Source organism: Anastrepha obliqua, chromosome 3, assembly GCF_027943255.1.
Source record: "Anastrepha obliqua isolate idAnaObli1 chromosome 3, idAnaObli1_1.0, whole genome shotgun sequence".
NCBI classification, from domain to species: Eukaryota; Metazoa; Arthropoda; class Insecta; order Diptera; family Tephritidae; genus Anastrepha; species Anastrepha obliqua.
Window position 1 is genome coordinate 90155882 of NC_072894.1, and position 14373 is coordinate 90170254.

A 14373-nucleotide genomic window follows, 5' to 3' on the forward strand; every position below is an offset into this window, starting at 1 on the left:
CATTTTTTTATGTCTTCATATGAATAGGAACTGCTGGTCAGCTAGACCATGTGCCATTGATCGGAACAGGTGATAATCGGACGGCGCAATATCTAGAGAATATGGCGAGTGGGGTAGGATTTCCCATTTCAGTGTTTCCAGGTAGGTTTTAACGGGTTTGACAACGTCAGGCCGAGCGTTGTCATGTTGTAGAATCACTTTTTCATGCCTCTCCGCGTATTGCGGCCGCTTCTCGCGCAGTGCTCGGTTCAATCGCATCAATTGAAGTCTATATCGATCTCCAGTGATGGTTTCGCTTGGTTGTATCAGTTTATAATAAATAACACGAACTTAGTCCCACCAAATACATAGCATAACATTCGCAGCGTGAATATTCGGCCGGGACGACGACGTAGAAGCATGGCCGGGCAATGGGCAGTCCCCATGACTTTCTTTTCTTTGGATTGCTGTAATGAATCCATTTTTCACCACCCGTCACGACGCGATGATGAAACCCCTTCCTTTTTTGCCGCTGGAGCAGTTGTTCACAGGCGAAAAAACGACGTGCAACATCCCTTGGTTTTAACTCATAAGGAACCCAAGTCCCCTGTTTCTGAATCATTCCCAAAGCATGCAATCACTTGGAAATGGATTGGCGGGTAGCTCCTAATACTGAAGCAAGCTCTTCTTGCGTTTGACACGGATCCTCATTGAGCAATGCCTCCAATTCAGCGTCTTCAAGGGTTTTTGGCCTTCCTTCATGCGGACGCTCGTCAACATTAAAATCACCGTCTTTGAAGCGACGGAACCAATATCGGCCCGTTGTTTCACTTAAACCATGAACTTTTTGTAGCTCTCGATGCGCTTCAGCCGCCGTTTTTTCCGAATGATAGAGGAAAATCAACACTTTCCGCAAATACCTATTATTCGGTCTTTACGAATGATGTTGTAGTGGTTTGAATTAAAAAGTTCTTCATTCTTAGCCATGTTTTAACAAAAATTATGACATCAAAGATCCAATGAGCACTCAGCACGTGGAATTTCAGACTTACTGCGAATGCCAATCATATTCTGAAAATAAGTTTTCAAATCTTTAAATAAGGCTTCTTTACTAGGGATTCCAAAACTAATTTTCAAATCTTTAAATAAGGCTACTTTACTAGACTTTGTTCTTACGAGGATCTTCTTTTTGAATATTTTGAAAAGGGCGAAACTTCGCATTAGCTGGCCAGAATGCGGAACTCAGCATGGTAAATTATAAATTTATTTTAAAAAACGTAGTGTTAAGTTTTAGTTCAAGTGAAATCTCAGATTTTTGTTTTAAGTACAAAGTTGCTACTACAAAAATATGTTTGTTATATTTTTTCTACACCCGAAATACACTCGGCGGTTTGCAATTGCCTACCGAGGCGAGACCGCTTTAGGAAAAGCCTTTTCTACCATTTGACGTTTTGTGCGCAAATAGAATCCGAGCCCTACAGCGGTCACCATAGTTAGTCAAAATAAATTAAAAACTACTAAAAAAGTGCGAGGGGCAAATTAAAAGTTAATTTTTGTGGATCAGTGTAATCGGAGAGTAAGTTTTCATCTTGGTTATGGCATGGAATATTTCACATATTACTTACTTGAATTGCTTTGATTCCTCCAAGATGCCAATATATACATATATACCGATGTTCAGAAATCATTTAGGTATTATTAGTTGTTATAAGGCTGCCAATAATGATAGCTACATGGGCCCCTATGTAAATATTTTGCCTTGAATACGTGGCAATCGATAAAATGAATGGAGAAAAAGGCCGAATATGTTGAAGTAAATACACACAGCTTCGGGCAAAACATTTGAACTAAGTATTAATATATTTTTATTACCATATACATTTAAAAACATAGCAAATAAAATGAAACAAAGGAACAAATGAAATGAAGTTTTTATATTTTGTTTTACGAATTTAAAACAAACAAAACTGCGAAAAATTGCACAACAAAACATATTGGACTCGTCGCAATTTATCATAGCAGACCACGAAAATAGCGTTATTTGTGCGTTTTAGTATTCTTAGTAAGAGTTTATTTGATGAAGCTCGATTTTTTTAATATTTGCTTAAAAATCTAGTAAAAAGCAGTTATTGCTATAAACAAACATTCAATTCGATTGGAAAATTAATTATGAATGATAACCGCCAGGTGACGATTTAAGTCAACTGATTTGAGTTCGGTTTTTTTTTTGTTTGGTTTCCACATCTGTGATTAACATTCTTACCAAAATTGTATCGCCATTGCTTGACCTTCGTAAAAGTTATACCGTCTTAGGTATATCTTCCTTTGCAAGTGCTTTCGATTTTTTACAGTTTTAAAAATAGGGAATTGGGAAATTTGTTGCTGCAAAGTTATATCAAGCAAAAAAGGGACAGGATTATTGGAAACGAGACGTGAGTTTATGAGCACGGCACGCGGTCCAGACAAAAGGCGAGTGGGTGGAGAGCGCCGAATGAGGAAGACCATAAAAATTACGTCAAAATTTTCAGTCAAAAAAGAAAGCGATGCACACACGTTTTAACAGTCAAACAAAAATAAGGGAAAAATTGAAGACGGTTCTGATGTTATACCGAAAATAGAGTTCCAGAAATGTTTCGAGAGTTGGATCAAACGCTGGCATAAGTGCGTTGCAGTTGATGGAGTACTTTAAAGAAATAAACTTGTAAATTGAGTTTTCTGAATATATTCCGCGAACTTTTTGATCAACATGGAGTGACATAAATTCTACTATTATTTATGTTAAAAGAACTATTTATACTACTATTTTTAAATAAATTTATTATATTCAGAATAATATTTGTCAGACCAATATGTTTTGCCCGACACTGTATGTACATATGTATGTAGGTCCGTACGTATATTTGGAATATTTTGGAAAAATGTTAACTACGTACAGGTATTTAGGCGAGTCTTCAGTAGACAACATCAGTAGACATTTAGTAATTAGTAGTCACTGCTGTCTGAATTCCGATACGATACGAATTGTACGTAGAGTTCATTAATCAAAAATATTATAAAAACATATGTATCACATTTTATATCTCACTTGTAAATATTTACATCATTTTACATATGTACATTTTCTTTTCTTTACAGTTTCCAATGAGCTCGCGCTTCAATGCTGGGTTATACAAACTTCTATAAATGCGTCCCCGAAGAACTAAGGTGGGGTTTGTGGATGTTAATGGAAAGACTTTACATATTCATGGAATTCGATGCAAAATAAAGAGGCCAGCATAGCAGTGATAAAAATAAATAAAAGAACCAATAACTATAATTTAAAAACAAAAAAATACTCTAAATTTTTCAAACTAGAAAATTGATATCAAAACTCAAAGGAGACAGAGAAAATCGAGTTTTTGACTGTGTGCTTTCGTGGTTCCGGAAGGTATGAGAAATGTACAGGCAGTTAAGGGCAGATTGCAGATTTAAAGTTATAAAATACGGAAGAGGAAAGGAAAGCACACAAAAACAAAAAATAACGGTAATAAAAGAAATATAAAATACAATGGGAAACCACTTTTAAACGACTGATTAACTGATAATGAATAAACAGCATTGTAAAATAAAATTACCATATCGTTTAAAGACTAGTAAAACATATTATCCAACACTGCCTTCATTTAAAGAAACAATAACAAAAAAACCTTCAACGCGTATAACAATAATTTTAATTCAACAGAAGGTGAGTATACCGACATTTTGCTTGTAAAATTAATGAGTTAAATTGAATCTTTTTGTAATTCATTGGAATATCTTCTATATAGATAACTGAACACAAATCGCACGTTAGTTCTTTTGGTCGATAGAATAATTAATCGGAATTAATTTTAACAAATGTTTATCCGCTGCATATACTCGTACGTATGTATATACGTTCATACATCTATCTATATGTAATAAAATGTAGATATGTATGTAAGTTTGTATATAAAACGCATTTGGTTTGAATAGTTCTTGAGCTCAACTGAGTGTCAGGGCCTTCGCATTGTGGCGCACACCTACTTTAACGTAAATATGTGTGTACATAAGGCTGCGCGTGTTTTTCGAGGCTACCCCATCACTCTTGACTTGCGCATTGGGGTATATTCAAGTGCAAGCCATGGTTAAAACGGAATAGCCTTTGGCCTTGAATGTACAAAAAATGATTTTAAATATGACGTTTTCAAATTAGATGTTCATAATTTTAAATAATTTATGTGAATTTCGAAGCTTCATGTATGAATAGAACTGCATGAAAATCCAGTATCCATATTATTTTGCAGCATTTCAACGCCATTGGATCTATTTGCTTCTCCGTATAGTCTACTACTATCTGCTTATGTAGTTGTGTGTGTATGTATGTATGTGCTTTATAACTGACGTTAAAAGGGAAATGTCTGGTTTAGCCAAATATACACTCTTTTGTTTGTTGTTTCCTCACTATTCCATATGCACATTTTCATTTTCTTTCGGATTTTCACGATCATTGCTATAACTCGTGAGCCACACATGTACATATATTTTATTCCCCGACTGTGTGGCTACAGTGAGTTAAGTGGCGTTATTAGCGAGCAGGAGAGTTTGGGTGCAAGTAAAGAAAATCTCCAACACTGGCGCAAACATGTTTCAGCTGGAAATTTCAAATTTTTGCTATTAAAAAAGATAAAAGTGAACAAACTATATAACAAGAGTAAAAAAAAACTTTTGTATATAATCAAACAAGAGTTTGACTAGAGATTGAGTAACAAAATGGAAACGAGTTCCCGGCGTCACATTGACCACAGGCTGCAAAACGTAACCAGCAATAACAAAAATAATAAATATGGCCACTGTCATAGTGGTCGGTGCCATAACTTCGTGACAATCAGTATTGCCAACCTTAATTGAATTTGAAATAGGTTTTCACTGAAAAAGTTTTAATAATCATCGCATCAATCGCATCTTAATCACTCGAAAATTTTTCTATTTAAATCCGCCCTATATTTATTACGTATATATAATATATTTATACATACATATTATACGATTGAGCGTACATCTTTTGTTGGTGTTTGGCCGTGCTCCTCCTCCAATTTATGGTATGCATCTTGATGTTGGATAAATGGAGGGGCCTACAGTTTGATGCCGCCTCCGAACGGCAGATACTTTTTATAACGAGATTTTTCGTGGCTTTTACGGAGGTTTGTCATTGCCTACCGAGGGGTGACTGCTATTAAAAAAAAACTTTTATATCATTTGTTTCTTCATGTCCACAATGACTTTCGAACGCGGGCCCTACGCCCAATAGTTAAAATAGAATACCCTATGACCTGAAAGTTCCGGAAACAGAATTAAATTTCAGGCAAATTTATTTTATCTCCTTCAAAATATGACCCGTCTGAAGCAACATACATGTGCCAACGTTTAACTCAGTCCTCCATACGAAGGGATGGCCTTCAGCTCCTTCGTCGCATTCTCTTTGATCTCCTCTATTGACAGAAATCTATTTGCACGAAGTGGCAAGTGACTTGGAAGCAAAAAGGAGTCGCACGCGGCCATATCAAGTATATACGGTGAATACTTTGTGTTTGGTCAAATAATCCAGCACAATTTGGGCTCGGTGCGATGGCGCGTTATCATCATGAAAAATCCAAGAATTGTTTGCCCACATTTCCGGCCGGCCAGGCAGACACTAATGATCCGATGGCGCTAAAAAGTGGCAGAGGTGTGTCTTACAGCCCCACCAACATAAGAAAAAAATATGGATCTCTTCCCACGTACCCGGTTCGTTTAAATTAAACATTCCCGATACTTTCTGATCATAGGGTATGCTCATGTAATTTCGTTTTGGTTGTTAAGAATGTGGATATAAGCATTTTAAGCATGTATAGTAAATATTATATTTTGTATGGTATTGGCGCGTACATCCTCTATTGCGTAGATGTTTTTGGTCGATCTTCTCCTTCAAATTGGGGTGTTCGTCCTGATGTTATTATACAAAGCGCACCTACATTTGGTGCTTAATGAAATACTTTTTCAAGGCAGAAATATACTCGGGTATTTATAATAACATGCCCAGGGGTGACAGTTATCAGGAAAGCCTGTTTATTGTTATTTAATGTTCACAGAGGGCATCGAGCCTTTGTCCAACTTTGTCTTACGTAATCTTTTCCTTGAGTACCTAAGTACAGTGGTTTCAAATATTTTTAAGAAGATTGGCGTCCGGAGTGCCGTTCTTTAACAAAATTTGTGTGTGTTAATATCACATGAAAATGTTCACGCGTCTCTTTAGATTAAACATTGAATAAAGTCCAAATTATAATCCCAAAAATTTTTATAATATTTATTTTCTTCGAGGAAATTTTTGGTAAATTTAGTTTTTCGTTAAAATAACAAAGATTTCATTTTAAAAGTTCCTCAAAAGTTCTAAAAGTTTATTCAGTTTTACATATATTTTCGAAATTACTCTACATTACATTACCTAGAATTATTCCGTCAAAATTTCATCCATGCTTATATGTGGCATGTATCTAAAACGCTTACCCACAAATATATACGTCAGTATACGCAAAATCTCATTAAATGGAAACTATTGCCCGAAAACGTTGTCAAATACAAACTTGGTATTCCAGGATATTGCAATACTTACAAAAATTTAGTAGGTACTTCGTGAGGAACCGGATTTTCATTTTGCTATCCAGTTACTTATTTCCATTCAGTCCATTATTGCAAAACTATCAATTACTATCGAAACAAGAACAATTTACTATCGAATTATATAATCGGCCGCCGTAGCCAAATGTTTGGCGCGTGATCACCATTCGGAATTCGAAGAATATAGGTTCGAATCTCCGTGAAACACCAAAATGAAGAAAAAGTTTTTTTCTAATAGCGGTCGCCCCTCGACAGGCAATGGCAAACCTCCGAGTATATTTCTGCCATGAAAAAGCTCCTCATAAAAATAGCTGCTGATCGGAGTCCACTTGAAACTGTATGTCCCTCCATTTGTGGAGCAACATCAAGACGCACGCCACAAATATAAGGAGGAGCTCGGCCAAACACCCAAAAAGGGTGTACGTGGCAATTATATGTATATAATTACATGTATATAGATATATATACAATATATAAGGTAAGATCGGATAAAGCTTGTTCTATCTCAAGAAACATGAAATGTTTTTAAAACAACCCTTGCACTAAGGTAATAATTGATATCTTTGACCCGAAAACGAAATGAATTCCGAAAGGAAAATGAGGGAGCCTATTCCTTTAGAAATACAATAAAATTGTTTCATAAGACGTGACAACGGATCGTTGAAGTTATTTTTCAGAAACTCATGCTGAGTAACAAACAACGCAACACTCACCGACAAACAACCCAAAGACGAAAAAAATACGTTTAGATAAATTATTAAAAATATTATGTTTTTTTTTTTACTTTTAAAATTTTTCTTTTATAGTTACTCGTATTATATACGCGACTTTAAGTGTAATTTATCTTCATAACGTGGTTCATTTCTAAAATCATAATAAAGTGATCAGAATTCGTGTTATTAAAAATGTTTGCCCTCTCCTCAATATATTTAAAATCTGTCAATAAAATAATAATTTTATATATGTATTAAATTAATAGAGTCATTGCGATGTCCCGATCCTTTTGTTATTAAATCTAAAAGATACATTTTATTCGCAATATGACGAAGCGGGATAGTTTCCATGCGTATTATTAATTTTTAAAGAATTATGTAATCATTAAAAGTGATGTGAGATATTTCACAATGTGTTGGCAACATTGTCGTAATGGTTGTTTGTTGCCTATTCGTAGGCAAGACTGAAGAAGACTGGTACGGCTTTGTTGTAGTTGTTGTTATTGTTGATTTTGCTGTTGCTGTTGCTGCCGCTAATTATTAGTATTTCTATATGTAGTATTTTTTGCTGTGCTGGTGGCAGTGGCATTAGATACTTGCTAGACAACTACTAGTGCGCTTCAATGCAACGATTGCCATCGAGCCTGCTGCAACGTATGCGTTTTGTGGAAAAACCACTTCGCCACACACCCCTCAACGGCCCCGACCAAATGATGGTCGCTGAAAGTAGTTGCACATTTCGCTTTTCGCTATCGTTGGCTTCGTCGACGACGCCGTCGTTGTTGGCGGCATCTTCATCGGGCGTTGCATTTCGCTATTTCGCTATATATTGCCGACAACATAGCAATAGTGGAAAAATAAAAGAAGTCAATGGTTGGTCGTTCGATTGTCGTGCCTTTCGGTGCGTTGTTGTTCCTAATGCAGGCATTGTTTGTATTTTTGCAATTGTTTTTGTTATTGCATATGCAGTTTTGCCTTTTGCTTTCCTCTGCAGTCCGTTGTTGTTGCTAATGCTGTTTTGCTATGAATGTTGTCTTGTTTTGTTGCAATTCATTGCCTACAATTCATGAGGCAGCCCACTCGACTCGTTTCGGCTCTGTTCAGCTCAGCTCACCAACTCACGTAGTTCAATGTTAACGAACTGCAGCAACAAACCGACTTTCACTTATAATGAATTTGGCTCAGCCGTATTCGCCTGTGCAATGGCTCCATCGCCTAACCCCTCTATATCCTCCTGTACGATTGCACCACCGTACCTCGCATTAACTTGCATTGTGTGTTGCCGACTAAATGAAGTTAGCAATAGAAATAGCAGCGGCAGCAGCAGCAGCAGAAACAACCACAACAACAACAACAATAATATTATTATTGTGACTGGTTGTTTTTATTTTCCATAGTTCAATAACATGTTATGTAAAGTGTTTTCCTCGGTTTATCTGGTTTTCGATGTTGCAGTTGAAGTTTTTCTTTCAACGACGCTACACCGCTGCTAGCAACATTTGCAGAAGTGGCAGCTAGTTGTCGCTGTGGCAAGGCTGTTTGTGAGCTGTTGGCGTCTACGTATACGTCTGCGCTTGCGTCTGTACCAGCGCAACACTGCGCACTACTCGGTTTTATGCCATGTAATCTATGCAGGGCAGTTGTAATTTCATTTCGGAGTTATTGAACTCTAAGATTCCGGAAGAAAGGGGCTTCGAATTACACTGGTCGACACAGCTATATTTTCTATATTTTGTTTTATTTTCTTCTATTTTCCCATTGCTTTTCTTTATTTGCGTTTGAATTTGTTGTTGTTTCAAGCGTAATTGTTTGTTGATTTTTGTATATACTGTTATTCATGTCCAATTTCGACAAACTTACTGGCTCGCGTATTGCCACGTTTCAGCATCCTAATCAGACTTCACCACTTCTCATCAAGCCTATTGAAAGTTGTTGTTGGCACTTTTGTCTTTATGGAATTACTATTACTCATACAGGTCGTCGTCGATGATTCAACAGGCCGACAATATTCTCCATGAAAGGGGTGTGATTTCTTGTGCACTCAAACATATGCTTACATACTTAAGTCATATTTCAATTTACTTCTTTTCTCTATTTAGTTTTTCATATGTGCGTACATATGTAAATATGTTTGAATGTAGGTATGCACTCTCTTTGCACTGTCTGTGAGAACTTCCAGGTATTAATTGAATTATGGATTTACGAGGTGGATTTATGAGTATGTTTGTAGTACTGGCAGTAATTAGTTAACAGTGAAATATAAATATGTAGACATTTGTATACATGCATGCATACATGCATCTCTAATAATATTATTATTTTATATGTGCATGTACAAGTATATATTATATTATTAAAGTAATTGCTTTTATTGTTTTGAAATTTGTACAAGGAAGTCTTAATAATTGCGTCTGCATGAAACTCCAAAAAATTTGTTTAATCAGTTAGTGAAGACGGATGAATCTACATACATCCCTCCAAAATTTGCAATTCAAATCAAAAGGTTTTAATGACTCGGTCGTATTTTAACAGATTTAAACGAAAACCAACTACACATCAACCAAACTCTTTTTCCCAAAAAAATATCTGCGGAAGTCGGCAGTCAGCTTAAAACTCTCTCCATTTGTAGGACAATCTCAAGGGTGTTAGCGCGAATTATATAAATACAGTCACTCACATCTTATTTGATAAACTGTGCGAAAAATACTGAGGGAAGCCAATTTAAATGGTAGATTAGCCCGTAATAAAACATTCGTAAGTACAAGGAATAGAAGTAAGAGATTGTAGCTTGCGCGTGACCATCTAAACACGTCTTTTTTGGTCAAAATTAGCTTTATTCATTACTGTAATTTTCATGAAGAACAACGCAATCATTCCAGCGACGCTCTAATATTTCAATACCACTTTTGTACAACGATTTATCTTTTGCCTCAAAATAGGTCCCAGCGATAACCTCTTCATTCGATCATTTTTTAGGCCTACGAACAGCCAGTAGTCACGGGAAGCCAAATCTGGTGAATACGATGGATGCGGAAGCAATTCGAAGCTCATTTTGTAGTTTTGCCATTGTTTTGATTGACTTGTGATACATTGTTTTTGGTCAACAGTGAGCAAATGCGGCACCCACTTTGAATAGAAGCTTTCTCATAATCAAATATCTACGTATGCAATATAAGGCCAACACGTTCTTTTGATATCTTTACGATATCACCTAACTCACGCAACTTCCCTTTTCGATTTTTCAAAACGAGTTTTTAAATTTTTTTGATGTTTTCTGGTGTTACCGCTTCATTTGAACGTTTTATTGTTGTTTCTAATGGAGCGGAGTTCCCATAACACTTTTCAAGCCATTGCTGTGCTTGAACGGTATTTTTCCCATCAAAAACCAGTGTAAAATTAAAACATAAAATTTTTTTTGATGCATTGTTTTTAAAATAATTAACGAACAAATGAATAGAATATCACGAAGTTTGAACAGCTGTCTTTTTAAGGTTAGTATTAACTGGAAAAAGGTGAATGCAATAAAAGTAGTGGCATCTATATGTTAAGCCTGGGATTTTTCAGGCCATGTATTAAATAGAACCCCAGAAATATTAAGGACCGTATTTTTTGCTGACGAGGTAAACATAAACTTATTTGGAGTTGGAAATTTGACCTTTAGCGAAGAAACAAAGACCAAATATGTTTATTTAAAACTTCTGCAAGTAAATTTTGTTATAAGCGCTAGAGAATTATAAATTGAAGATAACTTTCGCTTTTATCAAGAGAACGACTCTAAGCACAAATAATACAAACATCGTTAATACTTATACTTGGACTTCACCCAAAATAAACAAGAGTGAGCTAAAGTAGAAACGCCAGGAACTTTGTTCTGATAACTTCGAGTTTATTTATTCAAAATAGTCCTCTCTGGCATCGATACAATGTTTTGCGCGATCTAAAAAAAAGAGTGTTTCAGATCATTGACCGGAACGTCCTTCAGGATGTTGGTACAAGCCTTTTGGATGGCCGCTATGGATGCAAAACGTTGTCCTTTCATGACTAATGATGAGGTCTTTCCAATGTTGAATTCTGTGCAATTTTTGGTCCTCAATTAACTTGTGCGGAATGAAACATGAAACGTGCAGAGACCTTTCGTAAGCCCAAATAATCAGTTAAAGTACGATAAATCGATGTTTTGCAGATATTCAATTCCAATTCCATGAATTTCAACAATAATTTTGGTTCATTTTTGATAGATTTACGAACAATTTCTATGGAGTTTTCGGTGACTACTGATTTTGGGCGGCTCGTGTGTTCATTGTCATTTATGTCCTCACAACCATCTCTGAAATGTGTAAACCAGTCATGAACTCTGGCACGAGATAGACAATCACCGCTGTAAACTTTTTTCATTAATTCAAATGTTTCGGTAAACGTTTTACCGATTTTAAACAAAATTTTATATTAGCTCTTTTTTCGAAACTCATTTTTGCACCGATGATTTTACGAACAATTCAATGATTTAACTTATTTTTGTACCGATCACACAAACATAGTGACACTTTAGACGCAATAACTTCTCTTCCACTGAACCGAATATCAACAAGCTTTTACTGGAAGTCAGCTAGGGATGTAACTTCCAACCCACTAACTCATTAAAAAGATGACGCCATCAAAAGCATTTTTATGACGCAGGTCTTGTTTATTTTGGACTCCACCTTGTATATATGTAAATGCCCCACGGTGCTGAAACTCCTGCACAATCATCGGATTTGAACGTCATCGAAAATTTGTGGTCGGTTTTGAAGATAAATATAAGAAAACATACTTGAAGAGTGGAAGCAAATTAGTCCAGAATACATAAAAAAAATGGGTTGGCTCCATGCCACGTAGACTTCAAGCTGTAATGAAAATAAAGTATAGTTGCTCTTTTTTAACTGTAACATTTAAGCTGCGGCGTGAATTCTCTGCATGTTTTTTTTATTTTTATTTTTATTTTTTTTGCTTTACAATAAAATGAGTGGAATACACAAAATGAGTGAATTTACAAAACATCATTTTTGTATCAAATAGGTGTCAGTGACTGCGTATATAATTGCCCACCTCTAAGAAAGCGTATCATTAACACTTCATTCCACATTCCTTAGAATTATTAACAATAAAAGTTAAGTTGTCCAAGTTATATTGATAAATATGAGACGACAAACAACAATAGGACCCATAGTTGCCAATAGCAATACGAAATCAGTCAATAACCAACTTAAAATATATTTTCAAAATTCATCTGGCATTAGGACAAAATCGAATGCTATAAGAGCCCTGAGTTCTAAACTGGAGTACGATTTTCTTTCATCATCAAAACTTGGTTGACCTCTAACTTTTTTGACGCGGAATTATTTGACACGAATCGGCTCGTTGTTTTTCGCAAGGACAGCGATGCAATTAAAACTTGGCATACGAGAAGTGGCGGTGTACTTATTGCTGTTTAACGCAAATACGTGAATAATGTATCTTTAATAGCGCTCGATAATGATGATACTTTAAGTTACTTGACCAGTTTCGTGACAGAGTACGTGAGTCTGCGCATTACGGATCATTATTTATAATTTCATCGTAAATACTATCATACCTAATAGTTCAGAAAATCTTTATAAATCCCATATTGGTAATATTATTGTACATATTTTGTACTTAATAAGATGGATAAAAATCAAAAATGTATTCTAGGAGATTTTACTCTTAGCGATATTAATTGGTCTCATGCTTATTGTTCCTCGGGTCTCATGCCTACCAACTTATCTAAGTTTTTCGAAGCATATCTTATAGACAATATCTTAAGTTTAAATCTAATACGAATCAATAATATTGCGAACAAGCTCGATAAAATATAAGATCTTAATTTCCTGAGTGATAATTAAATAAATTTAAAAATCTACGGAACAAGTTTAGCAAAAAAATTTTCAGACCAATAGCCAGTCCTCATATGATAAATACCAGCATTATATGAAGGAATTCAACTGTTCTTTTACGGAAACTATATCGCTAATTTTGAATCAAGTATAAAGACGTCCAAACCTAAGACGTTTTTCAATAACGAATTTGTAAGCACATCCAGTGCTGCTGCTAATCTGTTCGCAGACCTTTTCAAATGCAATTTTGTGTGTGATGATGATGTTCCTCATTTTGACTCTTCACCTGATAGTAATTCTATGCTTCTTTTTGGGTCAATGTTCACTTCAGTTGATGATATCTCTTTTGCTATATTTAAACTAAAACACTCCTCTAAGGCAGACGTTGACGGTATATCGGCCGTTTTGTTAAAATGCTGCCATGCGCTAGTTGTACCTCTAGAAATACTATTCAATATGTCACAGAGTATTTACTCATACAAATGTGGAAACAAGAGTGACGTATGCAATTACAGGCTTATATCGAAACTCTCTAATGTTTCTAAGTTATTCGAAAGCGTAGTTAAGATTAAGATTTATTTCTCCATTAAAAGTTTAATTTCATCTAACCAACATGGTTTTGTCACGGCGTGTTCTTCAGTTTCGAACCTTGAAGTTTTTAGTGAATACTGTATCTCAGCGTTCTCTTCTAGATGTCAAGTTGACTGCATCTACACAGATTTCTACAGAGCATTCGATAGTCTCTCATAAGGTACTGACTCATAAACTGGCTTATCTAGGTTTCACTCTATTTTTTTTTTTTTTTGTGGATTGGAAGTCGTACTTAAGCAATAGGTGGTGTGTTGCCTCTATTGACGGCGTTTCATCTGAACACTTACGTGCAATGTTCATCGTCCCTCAGGACAGTATTCTAGATTGCTCCGTTTCGTTAATAAAATTATTTCGAGATTTTTAAATACTCAGTTTCTGTTATGACTTGAATACTTACTCGTTGATAAATTCCACGGATGATATGTTGAATCTTTAAGCTGAGATTGACAGTCTTGAATCGTGGTGCGCTAGATTTCATCTTTGCTTAAATATTAAAAAATGCTTTCATGCCAATTACTCAAAATCGCGTTTATTTATGAAAGCTC

General features: G+C 35.5%; 1 protein-coding gene across 6 annotated transcripts in view; it reads left to right on the plus strand.

The window, feature by feature from the left end:
• Positions 1 to 14373, plus strand: part of LOC129240221 (ecdysone-induced protein 74EF-like) — a 175096-nt gene that overhangs the window by 52204 nt on the left and 108519 nt on the right. For all 6 annotated transcript variants that reach the window (XM_054875877.1, XM_054875875.1, XM_054875882.1 and 3 more), the window contains one exon: positions 3115 to 3703. The gene's annotated coding sequence lies outside the window, so the exon portion shown is untranslated. The remainder of the gene's footprint in view (positions 1 to 3114; positions 3704 to 14373) is intronic.